The sequence below is a fragment of the Brachycentrus maculatus genome, unplaced genomic scaffold (assembly GCF_059751285.1).
Source record: "Brachycentrus maculatus isolate JH-2025_06_01 unplaced genomic scaffold, ASM5975128v1 h1tg000069l, whole genome shotgun sequence".
NCBI classification, from domain to species: Eukaryota; Metazoa; Arthropoda; class Insecta; order Trichoptera; family Brachycentridae; genus Brachycentrus; species Brachycentrus maculatus.
Window position 1 is genome coordinate 96,471 of NW_028280823.1, and position 19,748 is coordinate 116,218.

At 30.3% G+C, this 19,748-nt stretch overlaps 1 protein-coding gene across 1 annotated transcript in view; it reads right to left on the reverse strand.

The window, feature by feature from the left end:
* LOC148311212 (rhomboid-related protein 2-like) overlaps positions 1-13,928 on the reverse strand; it is a 30,278-nt gene extending 16,350 nt beyond the window's left edge. The window contains exon 1 of the mRNA XM_088256904.1: positions 13,823-13,928. The gene's annotated coding sequence lies outside the window, so the exon portion shown is untranslated. The remainder of the gene's footprint in view (positions 1-13,822) is intronic.
* Positions 13,929-19,748: the final 5,820 nt, after the last annotated feature.

The following is a 19,748-nucleotide window of genomic DNA, read 5'->3' on the forward strand; positions in this document are numbered from 1 at the left end:
CTTTAAAATGTTTTATTTCACTTAATCGTTTTTTTTTTCAAATTACGATTTGTTAGCAAGCACGCCTCCATTTGCAGCGAGCATTACACAATTTTCTAAAATTACTTCACCTCACGAATCACGAATAATGAAAATGTAAATGAATGCAAATTGAATGTTACTGCTAAAAGACCACGTGCGATTTAATGTCTTAAGTTTTCCTGCAAGTTCTAAAGGCGCCATCGAATGCATCATCAAAACGTTAAACTATTCACAAATACTGTTAAAATTTGACCTTGAAACGAAAACTCCATACAAAAAAGAGATAAGGCCACTCCCTTGTATCTTATCCAATTTAAATGATAACATTATCTAGTTACGGCAGTTTAGACATGTACATATGTGTCAAAAAAACCTTAAGCGAACGCGACCGTCTTCGTTAAACACAACAATTTTCTAAATGATGATTTATATCCGTACTTACTTGTGCATATTTCATGATTTTTCTGATGTATTTGCTTTTCTATAGGTCAATTTAAGATTAGCGTCACTTTACGGATAACTAGACTTTCATATTATTTATTTTAAATCTAAAAATACTTTTATGATGGTAACGTGTTTTATTGTCAAATTACTATTAACTTACAGCAAAAGATAAGGCAAGCCTCAACGAAAAATCTATGAACAATAACATTGAAATTATATATATATATATATATATATATATATATATATATATATATATATATATATATATATATATATATATATATATATATATATATATATATATATATATATATATATATATTATATATATATATTTATATATATATATTTATATATATATATATATATATATATATATATATATATATATATATATATATATATATATATATATATATATTGTGTGTGTATTACGAGTATTATTGTAAATTTCGTATTACTGGGCATTCTTTATCGATATATTTTGAGTAATTTCATAAATATGTTTTATTAATAGCACTCATTAAAATTCAATCCAGCGTGTTTGTCCAATTTACCTCATAATTTTTAAATTGGAGATACTGCAATCTGGCTTAGTAAAGAGCGGTACGATATTTCCTTATTTCTGTAACAATGCTCCGTTTAAATTTTACGACAAACTTATACACATTTATTTGTAGCTAAACATTGTATGTAGTAAAAAGTCAAGGCCATCATTACGTTGAACTGTACGAGAGAAGTATGTACATTATAAATAATATCGATTAAGTATGAAACTTTTTGTGTCGTCCGCGGTGGGACCTTAACCCAAATCGTGAGCGTGATAGCAAGGTGGAGGTTAATAGATTTTATTTAAATTTTAAATATTTAATTCGGTACAAACCAGTACAACCAATAATCACATGTGCGATTGTGAACTACATAAATTGCTGAATTAATACTTACTTTTTAATATATTACATTTTCCAATATTTGATTTTTACTCGAAGAAATATTCACATTAAAAACACACATTTGATATGTATCATTTCTACTTAATAAGATTTACTCACATAAAATCAAAGTGTTCACATTATCATAGAACGTTGAGATTTGTAAGGATGGCTCATTGGTATATACAAAATGCGGTTTAAAAAAATACATTCAAATTTGCATAGCTCTTACATTAGACTGCAAATTATCCGCTTTAAAATGCCCATAAACAATTCTCAGGAATAAATAAAACTATACGAGTTCAGCGCCCTACTAAACTACAACAAATTAAAAAAATGATGTCGAAAAACATCTCAATAAATACAAGGCTTGTATTTTTTTTAATACCTTCATGATTGCAAGGCACCTGTGTATTATTTTCACAGATAATTTTAAAGGTCAGAGAATCCATTCTGAATTTCTTTTTGATTCTACGAAACTTGTAAATTTGAATAAAAAAAACTCTGGGTATCAAAACTAGTTTCATAGAGTAAGTAACACTTAAATTGAATCATTTTTTGTTTCTCATTCAAACAAAAAAGTTGAAATCACGATTATAAAATTAAACTTCATTTTTCGAGATACTGTGAACTGAACCAAGGTTGTATTTATTATTTTACCGAATATTATTCATTGTAAAGCTTAATCTTCTTATACGTTTATTATATAACAATAACACAATAGGCAATTATTCCAAGTATATATAAATCATATCAAAAACTCGTCATCATTGAAGCGAAAAAACCTATGTAATAGGAGTATACTATAGATGTGCCTAATAAGTCATCGTTACTATTTCAGTTAATCGATTGAGATGGTATTCTCTACTTTTTCTCGGTTTATACGTATGTCATACATTCCAACTTAAGTTTATTTTAATGTGAAATTATTAAACATACCATATATAACTAACTAACTAACTAACCATTAGTAAGGATAGGGAAAGTGAATGTGAAAAATGCATCACAAAAACTTAAAAAAAACTGATAATTGGCTTATTTATCCACATACTAGCTGTACCAGACCACGCGTTGCTGTGGCTCCATCTGAGTCAGTAGGCAGAGAGAATAGAACGCCACACCACTCTGTCTTTTCAAACAATCTTCGGCTCTGCCATTTTACTTCTTACTTTATCATGCAAAGTATTGCTCGATCTTCCTCTGCTTCAGTTTTCAAATATATTCGCCTCGTAAAATTATTTTACTGTTATTTCTTCACACATTCGATACACATGCCGAAACCGTCTCAACACACCTATCTTTATTTTGTCGTATAGTGCTTACTTAAGCCTTGCATTCTTTCCTTTTATCACCATTTGAACATGTGTCATACAACGTTTTGCCGCACGTTGGTCTGAGGGATCATATATATTAGATATATATCAGGAACTAGAAAATACGTTATTCATAACCAAATCGGTTCACTGATAAGAATGATAAGCTTTAAGTGATCGAATACAAATACTTAATTTAGTGACTACTTCCCTTAAAAGCTTAAAAACTTTTAGGCATCTCAGTATAGATGAAGAAGAATATAAAAGTCTGGACATTTACGGGGCTTACGACCGTCATAGGCTGGTGAAAGTGATCACTTTACACACGTGTAACATTTATTAATTAAACCCATGATTGACAACCACACTTCTCAAACTTCTAGATATATTGATTAAACTCGACATAATGTGTTTGAATTCCCCAAAACTTCACGAGAGACATCTATGTTACAAGTATTTGGACGGACTCAAAATGCTATATTGTTTCAGTTTACTATTTGTTTTTTTTTATCATTTAACTTAAATAAGCACACGCGTTTCTTCCTTGTATGACCGTTCACATCTCGCTCACTCCTTTCAAGAACGTCATAAATCAAAAAACTTTATTTTTCAGGAGAACGTTTTTAATGTTTAAAAATATAATACAATGTATTCAAAATAAATATCAAGCCACTTATTAAACTTTTTACTGTGCACCAGATCTTTTAAGGTAGAACCAGAAGGTTTTTTCCCAATTTGAAAAATATTTAGTACATTTAAAAAAATAATTAAACAATACCTTTTCTTCAAAATGCAAAAACAACACTTTTTGCCCTGTAGTGGGTAAATATTAAGCTAAAAATATGCCTCTTTTGCTGGGATATAGTACATTTTCTGGGCATTCCGAAAACATGCACAACTAAAAATTGGCGATTTTTGATTTATGACGTTCTTGAAAGGAGTGAGCGATCTGTGGTCATAAATATATATAAAAGATTGATGTATTTTTCATAAATGGAGATAATCATTGTAAACTTCCGCTCATTCCGAATAAAACGATAAAGGATATTGTATTTATTGTACAGTATAATGTACACTTGTCTCCGGTAGGATATGAGTACGAGGTACAACTGCCAGGATATGCTTCCTAATCACTTCACGCATTCTGATTTACGAACTTAGATTTTGATATGAATATTAATAAAAATATACGTTTCATTGCGTTACGTTATTTGCAAATATTCATTTAATTATCTGTCATCGTATACATATTAACAACATTTTGAGTGTGTCCAAATACTTGTTCACAAAATCTGGATTATCTCCAATTACAGGAGTTATTTTCATGTTATTTTTGACGTCTCATCAAAGATGAAGAAGAATATGGAAGTCTGGGCATTTACGGGGCTGACGACCATCATAAGCTGGTTTAAGTGATCACTTTACGCCAGAAAATACCATTTTCATTTTTATTATTTAAGCTTATAATTTGACCAGATAATTTATTTACAACATTTTGAATGAAAATGGCATTTTCTGGCGTTTCTCATGTGTGTGATTATAATCCAGGATTCGGACCTCACATACTAATATAAGAGTTTCTGCTTAGTAAAAAGCTTCTTTACATCTCACCAATAGAAGTCTCTAGTGAAGTTCTAGTGATTCAACAACAAGGTTTCTAAATTGGTTCATGTATAAAGAACTTCCAAGAATTTGAGTAGTGTGGTTGTCAATAAAGGGTAGAATTGGTGAATGTTACACGTGTGTAAAGTGATAACTTAAACCAGCCTATGACGTAAATGCCCAGACTTCCATATTCTTCTTTATCTTTGATGAGATGTCAAAAAATAATATATATTAAAAATTTCAAATTTACAACAATTTGTCCTGACAGAGTTTTCCCGTGCTGAGCACATTTACATTTTACAGTATACTTTTATTAAGTTATCAAGAACTACATGACAAACCCCAGACAAATTAAAAAGTAATATTTCTCGAACTCGTATTGCAATTGGCGAGAATCGAGCCCGCGACGCCAGTTTGGCAGTCGACCATCTACCCGGCAGCGCCACGGCGCCTATAACTTGCTGAATTAATTTGCAATTCTTCTTCTAACCCTTATACGCACCCAATGGTGCATAGGGCACTGCATCATATTGACGCAGTGTTATTTTAAACATTAACACATGAAGGAGAAGTGATCAGCCCTTCGCTTCAGGTACCAGTCCAGGGTAATATTGAATAATTATTACAGTGAAAAAAATACTCATATTTACTTGACCCCCCTGGGAATCAAACCGCGGACCTTCAGAACCATAGCTGAGCTTGCTGACCATTACACATAGAAAGAAGACGCATATCCTGGTTTTGAGAGAGCAAGTTTTGAGAGTGAAAAATCATTTATTTATATTTGACCCTCCTAAGAATCGAACCCGGGACCTCCAGTACGGGAACCGAGCGTGCTGACCATTACACTACGGAGGCAGACAAATTGAAAGTACTCATATTTAATACGATTCGTTAATTACGTTGTGATTTAGTAGGTATCAAAATCAAGAAACGATTTATCTCACTCGATAAATATGATAAGGTAATCATTCCACTGATACGAGATGTAGACATATTGTTTACGTTAGTCATTTGACCCCTGAATAAACTCATTACGTTGGCCAATATAAAATGTCTGGTGTTGGTAATAAAACTGAATTAAATTCGATGAAAATGGACGCGGTCTCCGAGCAAAAACTTTGGCAATGAAGCATATTGTAGCAGACGTTCGTCATAGAACAAAAGAAACAATATGCATTGAGAAAAAAAAGCACGTGCTGTCTTTAAAATATTTGATAACATTTTTATTATAAATGAGCGACAGTAAATAAGATAATACTGTCAGTAAATAAGATTTTGTCCGCCTCCGTAGTGTAATGGTCAGCACGCAATAATAAAATTCAGTTAGTTTCCGGCAACGCATAGAGCCGGACGTCAGGTTACGAACATTTTTTTAGAATCCATTTTGGATTATTTTTTTTAGAATAAGTATTGAAAAAAAATCAGCTGCTTCCATAACTCTTGTTTATAAAACCACTAATTTATTTCGAAGGAAAACTTATTTTTTCACATTATTTTTTAAATTCTCATCAACGATAATGAAAAATATGGAAGTCTGGGCATTTACGGGGCTGACGACCGTCATAGGCTATTCATCAGTCTAAAAATGGGTTTGCGATAAATACTTACTTCGACATTTCATTCAATAATACAAAAGCATTTGAGATACTGTTAAATGTTTTGAATTATTGGTAGTCAACATGGCTTAACATTGCTTCAACTTCTTGGATATGTGCCAAAAAAATTCAAGTATAACTTTTTTACGCACGTACCTACATAAGCATAAGTGTATTATCATTCTTAGACTTAAAATAACACTCAGAATGGTGAATGCGCAGAAAAACTTATTTGTAATAAAGTTTTCTTTTTCTATCCAAATTCACCTAATTGAAAATAAATCAAAAACATTATTGAAAATAAAACATACTCACGTATTTTTTTTAGAAACATAAAAATGTATTAATTTCATACATTTACTTTTGATGCCTTTTTATGTCTATTAATATAAATAAATAGTCACTTGTTATTCCTACTCAAGCACTGCTAATATTGGAGTCAGACTTGAGGTAGGACCTGTTTGCTTCGAAACCGATCAGAATTAAAATTGAATTAAAAAATAATTAATACTAAACAAAGTAAATTGTAAAATAATAACAACAAACATTAAATTTGTTTGACCAGCGACCGATTTCACCGTTGTTAAAATCATAGTAGGTACAGGTATTTTTATGGTCTTAAATTATTTTGAATGTTATAAAATGAAGACTCACAAAGTAAATAGATTAAATACGATTTTTCTGAGGTAATGGGTTTTACTGTATAAAACATGTTTATATTTTATTTTTAAAAAAATATATATAATTTGATATTTAAAAAAAAATACAGAATATCGTTTATGGCGAAAGGTAAAATCCATAGAAAAAAATACTGCAATGCCCGGAATGAGTAAAATGTCAAAAAAATCATTGAAAATATGAGGGTGTTTTAGTCTTGCTAAAACCACTTTAAGGGTGAAAAATCGCAAGAATGATAAATAATCTATCATACTTGATTTATCTTACATTACTCTGAAAACTCAATTTATAAATTTGCATTAAATTAGATCAAGTCAATTTTTTCGGACTGTATCAGAAAAATAATAATCTATAAGATTTTTTTATTATATATTGTAAAACAAAACATAATTAATCAAACGTAATTTTTTTATGTTTTTTTTTATTTTACATGTCACTTTTACGGATTAGTATCAATTTTATGAGCATGCAACAACCATTATTTATTAATAAAGAAAAATGTTTCTGGAAAGAAATATTATATTATATGTGTTTGTCTGTTGCACTGCTTTGTTTCGAATATTAGAAGCGGTTCTGTACGTACGGTTTTTGGTGTTAATAGCCGTATCTACGAGTATGCACATATGTGTACGAATGAAGCCCCACCTTAATCGAAATGATATCTTCACATATTGAGTAGGGGGCCTAATTCCAAATTTCCGCAATGTGTTGATACTATCAACCTGTGGAACTACACTTTAAACATACACGAATTTTAATTCTCCCGAATAATATTTATTTTTATATATGATTATTTTATTCACAATATTTTCACTGTGTACAAATCTTTGTTCACAAATCCGGGTTTACACTTAGTCGTTTTTTACATGGACATCTCGAAATAGATAAAGAAGAATACGGAAGTCTGAGTTTTTAAGGGGCTTACGATCTGTCATAGGCTGGTTTGAGTGATCACTGTATACGCGTGTAACATTCACCATTCTACCTGTGATTGACAACCACAAGATATATATTAGTGTATATACATACATATAATATTATTTTTCATAAAATTTTACTGATACTTATGTTTTTTTATCATCTGCCAGCACTAATGTATAAAGGCAACTAGCAGTTGCGGCTGCATTCTTATAACTAGCCTCTATCATATACAATCATAGATTTAGCTCTATCTCTTTCCTTTACTGAGATAGTCATTATCCAAATAGCCGCAAAATTGTATTAATTTGATTCATGTATTGGCAAAAAGCATCATTTTAAGTTTAATTTTTTTACTACAAATTTGTTCATCTCAAAATTATTATTTTGCACATTATAGCAAGTAGCGCGTAGTTAAATAGATTATGTCTATATTCGTCTTTGAAATATTATAAATATTAATTTTGCTTTGTATTTAATTAATTCATCTCCTTCATCACATAGCTAAAATAATTCAAACCTGAAACATCAAGCACCTTTTAACTAAATAATATAAATAAATCTAGTATATATTTACTTAATTTGTAAACTTAAAGTAGGGATTTCATGCGAATTATGTTTACAGCCCTGAACTTACTACACGTGCGATGGCACGTGCAATTTCTTCAGTAGGGCGGACATTGACCCCAAATCTCTGCGGGAAGAGGAAAGCGGGCAAATAAAATGTTACGTACTTAAGATAATATATATCACATTTTGGAAAAAGCCTTATATTCCACGGAATGTTATTTTTTATGTGCTTACTGTGCAATTTATAAAACATCTTTGGGAATTAAAAAGGGATGAAAATTAACCCCTATTTAGTGCATTTAAAAATATTTAAAAAATGAAATTTTATCATATTTCCTTTGTAATTCGTGCGTTGTTTTCATTCTTACAACCGGGGAAAATCCTGATTTACTGAAAATTACACCAAAATGTTTTGTTTTATTTTTCGATATCTAAGTATGAAGTCTTTATTTTTAAATTTATAATTAATATTTTTTAAATGAAGTAACAGTAAAAAAAATCCAAGATGTTTTGTTAGTTCAAAGTACTAGTCTTTCCAAATAATATACCTAAATATAAAATTATCAGGAAAGAAATACTGAAAATAAGATACAAAATTATTTGTATTGACGTTTAATCTAATTATCTTACATTAAACGAATAAAAATATGAGTTAAAATGATTTATTCTTAACAGTTGCCTTTAATGTATCTACATCATTGTGTACTCGTATTTAAATGCCTGTTAATAATTTATAACGTATCATTTATGCACTTTTAAATCGTATTATCCTTTTCATAAAGTTGCTCCATTTCCGCATACAAATCGAGAGTTTGTTGACAGGCTGTATATATAGGGTAACAGCCCTTATAAAAGGGAGAACGTTTTGGCTAGGCCACGGCCGACGCCCCAAACCCCCTCTAGTAAGTAATCTTACCATTGACCTAAATATATATAGCTCGATACTTACAAAACTTCCAAAACGTAATCTTTCGTGTAACAAAGGCAAAAAAACGTTTTTTTTATTATAATTTACAAATTAATGAAAATTGGAAATATGTGTATGATGAAAACTAAGGGAAAAAATAAATTTATTATGTTTTAATTACGTTATCCAAAAAAAACTCATTTATATTTTATTTTATCAAAAAAACTGTATTATATCAGTCTACTAATCGTTTGCAACGCCTCAAAATATTTCTTGTTATATATATTGCCAAAAAAAATGTTTCTAAACCTATCATATCTTAATTTCAATAATCTCTTTAATTATTTTTTGACATCTCATCAAAGATGAAGAAGAATATGGAAGTCTAGGCATTTACGGGGCTGACGACCGTCATCGGCTGGTTTAAGTGATCACTTTACACACGTGTAACATTCACCAATTCTACCCATTATTGACAACCACACTACTCAAATTCTTGGAAATTCTATATATATGAACCAATTTAGAAACCTTGTTCTTGAATCACTAGAACTTCACTAGAGACATCTATTGGTGAGAGGTAAAGAAGCTTTTTATCAAGCAGAAACTCTTATATTAGTATGTGAGGTCCGAATCCTGGATTATAATCACACACATGAGAAACGCCAGAAAATACCATTTTCATTTTTATTATTTGAGCTTATAATTTGACCAGATAATTTATTTACAACATTTTGAGTGTGTCCAAATACTTGTTCACAAAATCTGGATTATCTCCAATTACAGGAGTTATTTTTATATTATTTTTTGACATCTCATCAAATATGAAGAAGAATATGGAAGTCTGGGCATTTACGGGGCTGACGACCGTCATCGGCTGGTTTAAGTGATCACTTTACACACGTGTAACATTCACCAATTCTACCCATTATTGACAACCACACTACTCAAATTCTTGGAAATTCTATATTTATGAACCAATTTAGAAACCTTGTTCTTGAATCACTAGAACTTCACTAGAGACATCTATTGGTGAGATGTAAAGAAGCTTTTTACTAAGCAGAAACTCTTATGTTAGTATGTGAGGTCCGAATCCTGGATTATAATCACACACATGAGAAACGCCAGAAAATACCATTTTCATTTTTATTATTTAAGCTTATAATTTGACCAGATAATTTATTTACAACATTTTGAGTGTGTCCTCACTCACACACAAAATGTTTTAATTACATTATCCAAAATAAGAAATACTCATTTATATTTTATTTTTTCAAAAAAACTTATTATATCAGTCTACTAATCGTTTGCAACGTCTCAAAATATTTCTTGTTATATATATTGCCAAAAAAAATGTTTCTAAACCTATCAAATCTTAATTTCAACAATTTCTTTTATTAACAGATTAATATTATTGACTTATATCTAATAAAAAGGAAACAATGATAATTTCGTCAAATTTTACTTAATTTAATTTTACCAAATCAGAAATAAATCTAACATTCTGAAAAATTACTCTATTCATCAAATATCATTTTGAAAACATTATTTGGTGTACGAGTATTTGTTATTTGGTTTACTTTGCTACTTGCACTAAAACTTTGGCACTTTTCTTCGTTTTTTTTGGCAAAGCACCCAAATTGGGTGATACATCTTTCTGTTGTTGAACAACAATAAATTTATAATAGTATACAACAATAAATGTCAAACAATACAATAATATCTAAGGCTATAAAAATCATTAGAAAACATTAAACTCCTCTTAAAATTATTAGTTTTAAAATTTGAACCCATTAAATGGGCTGCCAATTTAGGGTTACAATTGACAGATACGGTTTAAAATCATACATATATATGTGTTATATCATTTGTGCAAATATCAAATATGATTTTAAAATAAATAAAATTAAAACTCTTCAAACAATTGATTAAGTGATTATTTTCTTAACTTGAATATTTCAAGTCACATAAAACTGCAATAAATCTTTCACATATTTTATTTTTAAATTTATTTTTTTTTAATTAATTTTACACAACCCTTATACGGCCAGTCATCTTGTTTGTACGCTCTATAAAAGGGTCTCTAAATGACTACATTTGTTGCCCATTTAATCATATGAAGTAAACAAGGGTTACATTTCCGGAAAAAAAACTACCCTTCGACATATCGTAGTTGTACAGGAGAAAGTGACCAAATACCAAAACGTAAAATGTTCAGGAGGGCCATTTAAGTCACTTTTGCTTGGCAAAAAAATAAACATCAATGCAGTTAGTCATTTTTGACAAGTCAATATAATTAACTTCCAAGTTAAAAATCCTTTGGGATTTTTTCAGGGTAATATTAAGCTAGTAAGATATCAAATAGTCAATGATCACGTTTTTGTAAAAAATGCACTTGGTCACTTTCTCCTGTATGACTACGATATATATAAACTACTTACTATGTACTTACTTAAACATATATACTTACAAATACATAGTAGTAATATTAAAATATTTTATTTTCCTAACTAGTTATTACAGAATATAAGTAAGAATTATTTTATAATTTTATAATATTTATTACAGTTCAATGAGTTTCAATGACATGTTTTAAAAGAAAATACATATTAATAAATACATAAAAACAATAAGACTTTGATAACGGTACTTACGGTAATAATATTAGGATCGTAAAAATTCAATGACTCAAAAGCAATAAAAATAGTATTAAAAAAAATACTACATATTAATTGAACGGATCTCTTTAAGTTTTATTTTATTACAAATTTGATATTCATGCAAACAATAACATTCAGACTTGAATTATCATTTTTTATATGTATGTTGTTGATATATTACTAAATTCCTCGCGACATGTGGATTCATATGTAACCAATGTAAAAAGAATAAAATAATTTTAAATAAAAAAATACACTTTTTACGTTAAGTTCTCTCTTTTAATTCTTAAAGTTTCTTAAATATACTTTTAAAATACTTGCAAGTCTAAAAAAAAACGCCTTAAAATTTAACCTTATTATTAATATAAAATAAAGTAAAATGCACGAAGGATTTTTTCATACGTACAACATATTCTCTTTCATATACATAGGTATATATTTCATACAGTATGCGGAGTATGCGGCAAAGCTGACTCAAATTTTATGATAAGTGTTAAAAAAACTTAATCAAGATTATAATCAAAATAAATCATACCTGTCTATATTATGTGAAAGGAAATACTTTCAGCTTTTTACTTCATCACAAAAACTTAGTATATAAACGTATTCCAGTTCCCGCGCAAATTTATTACCAGTTTTTACCCAGCAAATTTTGGCGCCTGGGAGATAGTTACACGCAACACGCTGAGCACAAGTGCTATCCTTACTGCTGGTGTTTACTATAAAGGCGCTTATCGCGACGCACTGAAAGTCGCGCGCATACAAAATATTTTGGGTTTCAGGAATGCGGGGCGGGGTGTCCTGCTGTTCGCTTCTTATTCACGTTGCACTTCAAGCGAGAAAATTTGCAGCATCCGCACATATATAGTATGTTCCCCTTCCCATTATACACATTTAAATACAATTCATTAGGATAGGCACTTGGTTTTTTTATAACCTTAGATATTTTTAAAAAAAATTAAAATACCATGTGTATGTATATATATTTCGTCTGCCTCCTTAGTGTAATGGTCAGCACGCTCACCTACCGTTTTTGAGGTCCTGGTTTCGATTCCCAGGGGGGGGTTAAAAAATATAAGTGATTTTTCACTCGAATATTTATTCAATATTACTCTGGACTGGTACCTGAAGCGAAAGGCTGATCACCTTTCCTTCGTGTGTTAACGATCAAGATAACACTGCGTTTATGTGCTGCAGTGCGAAAAAGGGTTTGAATGACTTTATATATAATAATAAAACAGGTAGAATAAGAGATATATAAAACTAAAGGAGGTTCTTTGTTCGATTCTCAGATGAGTCATAATAAATCTAAGAAATTTTTACTCTAATATTTATTTAAAACTACCCTGGATTGGTACCTGAAGCGTACGAGTATTAACTTTACGATCAATGTATAATTTACGATAAATTTAACTGTATCGATTTCTTGCAAAGCCCTATGTACCATCGGGTGCGGACAAGGGTAAAACGTAGATCCGATTTACACTCATTCGTTTCACTTGTCGAATGTCTCAATTTCCCCATTCTTATTTTTTTCTATAATGCTTATCTCAGCCATGCTTGCTTTCCCTATTTACAATTCGATCACCTATCACACATGGTATCATATTTAACATAATTTGTAAATGTATATATATATATATATATATATATATATATATATATATATATATATATATATATATATATATATATATATATATATATATATATATATATATATATATATATATACATATATATATATATATATATATATATATATATATATATATATATATATATATATATAATATATATATATATATATATATATATATATATATATATATATATATATATATATATATATATATATATATTTATATATATATATATATATATATATATATATATATATATATATATATATATATATATATATATATATATATATATATATATATATATATATATATATATGTGTGTGTGTATATATATATTTATATATTTCATATATTTCATACAAGTTAACACCAATGTTCGTATATTTGATTTTCTTTTGGAAAAATATACAAATATGTAACTGATTTTTTTAACGTAACATTTTAACGTTTAAAATAAGTTAAAAACATTATATGTTAAAATATGTAAAATTATATACATTTTATTATTAGCTTTTATACCTACGTACCTTTTAAATCAATATTTCACATCACATCACTATGAGTTATATCGTTATTGTCCACTAAGCCATTTTTATTCAAGTTCAAATAAGAAGCGTTTTACCTTGCATGCTGTGCACTCACCGACTTCCAAATATTCGACTAAAATTACTTGGATATATCTGTACTGCCCGTACGTCGAACAGAATTTGTGTTTACATCCCAAAGTATCGGTTTATAAATAAGTTGGTAGTTATGTTAATGAGGCGCCTCCTGCCACGTGCGTCTCCTGATCATGTCTACCGTCCTTTACCAACCCACAGGACTCTATGATGTCTATAAATAAAATTGACGTCTGCATTTTAACGCATTCATTTAGGTCTGCAATGATGTGACTAATGAAATAAGAAAGGAATGCAAAGCTGAGATAAGCATAATCGATAAAATTAAGAAAGGTGTGTTGAGATGGTTTGGACATGTGGAACGTATGAGTGAGGAAAGAACGGTAAAACAGTTTTTATGAGGCGAATGCAGTTGGAAAAAGACGAGAAAAAGTATGCCAAATACTTGAAAGCGGCCAGGTTAGGAGTCGAACTAATCGGCGGGTATGTATGAGGAGATAGATGCATGAACGTGGAAGAGGCGAAGAATGTTTTCGAAGACATAGTAGGGTGGCGTTCTATTCTCTCTCTGGCGTAATGGTTAGTTAAGTAGTTATGATTAGACTACATATCAAACGTCCAAACGTAAAAGATAATAATAAAAAAAACAATCGTGAACCCAAGACTAACATATTGTTATATCTCAACATTTTTGTGTGTCCAAATATTTAATAAATCTGGGTTTTCTCCGCTTAGAGGTTATTATAAATTTTTATTAGGAGAAATATTTGTGTTTTTACTATCGACAAAAATACTTCAATTTCATACTATTACTGTGAGCCTAAGCGGCTCATTATTAAAAACAGATATCATAGGGTAAATTTTCGGCGTTTGGATTAAAAAGAGGCCCTTTCTGTATATAAAATATTTAGAGTCACTTACATCGAATTTCTAATATTTTTTTTGCAAAATAAATTAAAGCAGTTCAGAATATAGACGACGCCTTCCCGACGACTACCCCCAGAGCGGATAAAACATTTTACCTTGAGACGACATCCCCAACATCACCGATATAAATTAAATTACGAGGTTGACGACACGTGGATAGCTTGCAAGGGTAGGTAAATAAAATAGGCAAATAAATAATATTCATGTTGCTTTACATCCAGAATATTTCAACTCACGAAGCCAATTTCATCTAATTTTATTCGCCAATAAAATTACGCTCGGTCTCAACACACTTACTGTTTATCTTACTTTGAAAGGTGAAAAACAAAATTAAAAGCCGTTTTTATCTCTTTTTTAAAACCTTATATGCACAGGATGGTGCATAGGGAACTGGATCATATAAATGCAGTGTTATCTTAATCGTTAACACATGAAGGAAAGGTGATCAGCCCTCCGCCTGGGCTACAAGTCCAGGGTAATATTGAATAAATATAAGAGTGAAAAAATCACTTATATTTGTAATATATGTGATTCTTACGTGATCGAACCCGGGTTCCAGAACGGTATCCGAACGTGATGACCATTAGACTACGGAGGCGGGTTTTCGGTATAATTAAAATAACATAAAATAAAAAATGTTTAAATAAAATTTATGACTTCAATAAATACATTTATCTTTAAATTATTACGATATTATGTGCAGTTTCACCAAGAAATGTTAGTACAAAACTTAAGCTTAATTTTATTTAAAGATTTGCTGTGAATTATTCATCCCCTATGCATTATTTACCTACTAATAAAACAAAGCCGCGAAAAGGTCAACAGGGGTGTGCCTAACACAATACTTACCGTTTAACAAGACAACGCACCCTTGTCTTTCAGTTTTCAGTTCAATAATTTCGGTGAACTTCAAAGTGGTAGGTTTTCAGCTAACCAGGCTTCGTCCTGCGCCCTGTGGGGTGGGGGGCGAGACGGTGCAGGGCAATGAACGCCGAATTTCAGGACTCGGTTGCCATGGCGACAAGGATGCATTAATATTTCGCTGACACACCCCATCCCTAGCGCGATGCGACCCTTATCGAAGCGTAGCGAAAACTTTCATTTACGATTTTTATTTTATTTAATTTAAGGCTTAGTATTCGTTAAATAGCTTTTTTTAACCCAAGTAACATTTGAGGTCACTGTTATTTTTATAAACACCATTTTTTATTGAAAAAAAATCTATGAAATAAATATGTGGTTTTAAATGAAAAAGAGTCATTGAAAGGCAAGGAGTTAAAAAAATATAAAAATATTTTTTAATACATATTATTAAAAAAAAATTGGGGGTAACCTGGCGTCCGGCTCTATGCATTGCCGGAAGCTAACTGAATTTTATTATTGCGAGTTTGGCCTTAAGTAAACCTGCGCCTTTCCTTTATTAGGTAAACAGTTGTAGTTAGTCTGAAATTATGATCAGAATCGTCACTAGAAATGCCAAACTCAAGAGACAATCCATGTTGTATTATTTTTATATTTACAGGACGAAAATTGTCAGCTGAAGTTATGTATACTAATATTATGATTTTGAATTTAATATTACCGAGCTGCAATGTCTTGAAAATCAACAATACATATATACAGTGTCATCAAAAGCAGTGTGCGATAATTGAGGCCTCGCGCTTAGGGGTTCTCGCGTTAGCTGCTAGTGTTAAAATCTAATATAGTTTTAGAATATGATTTCAATCACAGAATGCGTAACTAGTTTATCATTGTAATATTCTGCATTTTTTCCTCGATATATATATATTTTTTTTTATTCGCTCCTAGTAAATAAGAATATGACTTTTTTCCCAATCGCCAACCTACCCATTTATTACTCTGAGACATGTGATCGTTCTTTACTGCCGTGTTAAGTATTATTATTTTACTGAAATTATTTTGAATTATCATGTTTTTATGTTCAATATAATTACTGACTAACCATTGTTATAATGCGCCTATTTTCTACTTGTCTACTTTATCAACTAACGACATCTGTGGCTGATTCACAAAATTATATTTACCATTTTGCTTTGATATAAAACATGTGAGTATGGATGCTGATTGCAGCGGTTCATATTATATTCGCTAGATGTCAGTAACATACGTATTTTAAACATATTTATGTCCAATTTATTTTTATTTTGAATATCACCTGAACTGGAACGCAGAACTGACCAATCACATTAATGTAATTTATAAATAAATAAATCGATTAAATTGAAGAAAAATATGTTTAGCATGTATTACCGACAAAGCATTTTTTTAAAGACGCTAAAAATTTTAAAAAATTCATTTGTCTACTAAAACTAATAATTATAACCAAAAGCATAATATCGATCACGTTAGGTACCTTTATAGATCGATGGAATATTCCTCCAATCCATTACAGTACCTTATGCATACGGTTTGTTTTTAAATTGGCCTCTATGTTGTATTTCTTTATTAGCCTATATGTTGTATTTGTTTTGTTTTTTCACTCTAATATTTATTCAATCTTACCCTGGACTGGTACCTGAAGCGGAGGGCTGATCACCTTTCCTTTGTGTGTTAATGATCAAGATAACACTGCGTTTATATGATGCAGTGCCCTATGCACCATTGGGGTGCGGATAAGGGTTCGAAAAAATGTGTTGTATTTATAAATGCTAAAATACATTTATTAGATTAGTTCCCGGGTTAAATTCTCAGGCGGTTAAAATAAATTTAAATATTTTTCAAACTAATCTTTATGTAATATCACCTTGGACTGTTACCTGAAGCGTAAGATTGATCCTTACCTTCATATGATTTACTATCAAGTTAACATTGTACAAATTTGATGCAGTTCCCTATGCACTGGGCGCATTGGGTGCAGATTAGGGTGGGAAGAAGAAGGTCATGTTTTTTACTTCACCTTTTATTTTCGTTTTATTAATATTATCCTGGACTGGTACCTAAAGCGTAAGACTGATTATTTGGTCGTCATATAATTTACTATCAACTTAACCAATTTTACGCAGTTTTATGCACCATTGGGTGCGAATAAGGGTGGAAAAAAGGTAAGATTTTGTACCTGACCTTTTATTTTCGTTTTATTACCCCGGACTGGTACCTGAACCGTTAGACTGATGATTGCCTTGCCTTCATATAATTTACGATTAACTTAACATTGCATAAATTATACGCAGTGCCCTATGCACCATTGAGTGAGGATTGAAGAAAAATGTCAGATTTTCCACTCTACCTTTTACTTTCGTTCTAAGAAGCTGTGGTTAGTTACATTATCTTTATATTTTTATTTTTCTTACATGATCGATTCATAATTATTCTCGGCGCATGCCACCCAAGTGCATACACATCCTGGGTGGGCAGTGACCATACGATAGGGCCTGGGTTTTAAGGGTCTATTCATTTCTAATGCCCTTTGTTGGTACCCTCGAACTAATGTAACTTAAGATTTATTCCTGCTATCATTTGTAACACATCAGATATAATAAATTACCCCTGGATTGGTCCCTAAAACACACGCCTAAAGGGAAACTCCATAGACTGTAGTACATTAATAAATCGTATTTTTTTGGCTAGAATTTAACCGATCACCAAACTCATGGTAAATTTATTATTTTTAGCAACGTAAGCATGAACTCAAATACTTGAAAAATTATTTGACTACATGAAGTTATAAATAAGCATCAAAATTGTTTTGCGATTGCTGGCGCCTGATCTTCTTAGATCATCGTTATCAATTTTATTTACTTAATGCATTTTTATCTTCATTTTCCTTTTTTCATATTTTAAATTAAACTATGTTATTTGTTATGTAATATTTATACGTAAATATTTATACAAAAATGATACAGGCAAGCACTGTTACGTACCAACCTTTTTAAACTTAAAAAATTACTAAATTTCTATTTTTATGTTGATCAATTCAAAAGAAACAAAAATAATTACTTCTTCTACTCAATAGTTACGGGAATTAATCCATTAAAAAAATAACTCTCACTAAGCGATTTGTCATAAGGCCATTCTTCGGTTAATCGAGTTCTGAATACAATAATACATTATTTTTTATTATAATTTATAAGGTGGAAAGATAGTTGGCAGTCAACATCCCAAGAGCGGCAGGCGTTTCTGCGTTTCAAGCACAGACATTTCTTGAGGATCTATAAAAAGAAGAAGAAGAGGATTTAATTATGTTATTTAATATATGTAAAAACCATTTATCCATATGTCTATTTAAACTTTTCATTTATTATACGTCTATATTATTTAACCAGGGGGATTTTCACAAGAGAGACGTCAAAGTGCAAATCGTCGTATTTTTCATTTTTACCAAGGTGCTATGGGTACAGTACAAGGTTTCATGGAAATAACAAATGTTTATAGCTCCACACAGTATTGAGGATTTGGTGCTGCTTATGTATGTTTAGAAATAAAATCCATTCCTTTCACCGTTTGTTCCTGGCACATTTTACACCCCACATCGTTGTACCCTTCGCGACAATGTCTCCTACAATGTTTCGAACCCAACCCCACACATGACACTTAACATTAAATGATTCCGCCAGATAAAATCTTAGACTGATATTAATGTGTTTTTTTTTTTACCTAAAGTATCAATTCATCATTTAATATTTATTTAATATTTGCATTCCATGATTAAGATAACACTTCGTAGATACTACGCAAGTGACCTATGTACCATTGGTTGCAGATTTAGGGGATATTCACAAAGACATAATTCACCGGCTGATCGCCGAAGAGGTAACATGTCTTTGAAAACCTATTTTTCAATGTGAGAACGATATTTTAATAAAAAAATTGCGACTTATTTAAAACTTAACCTTAAGGTTAGAAAAATTAAGTGCTATTTTTATTATGCGATTCTATCGACTATTTT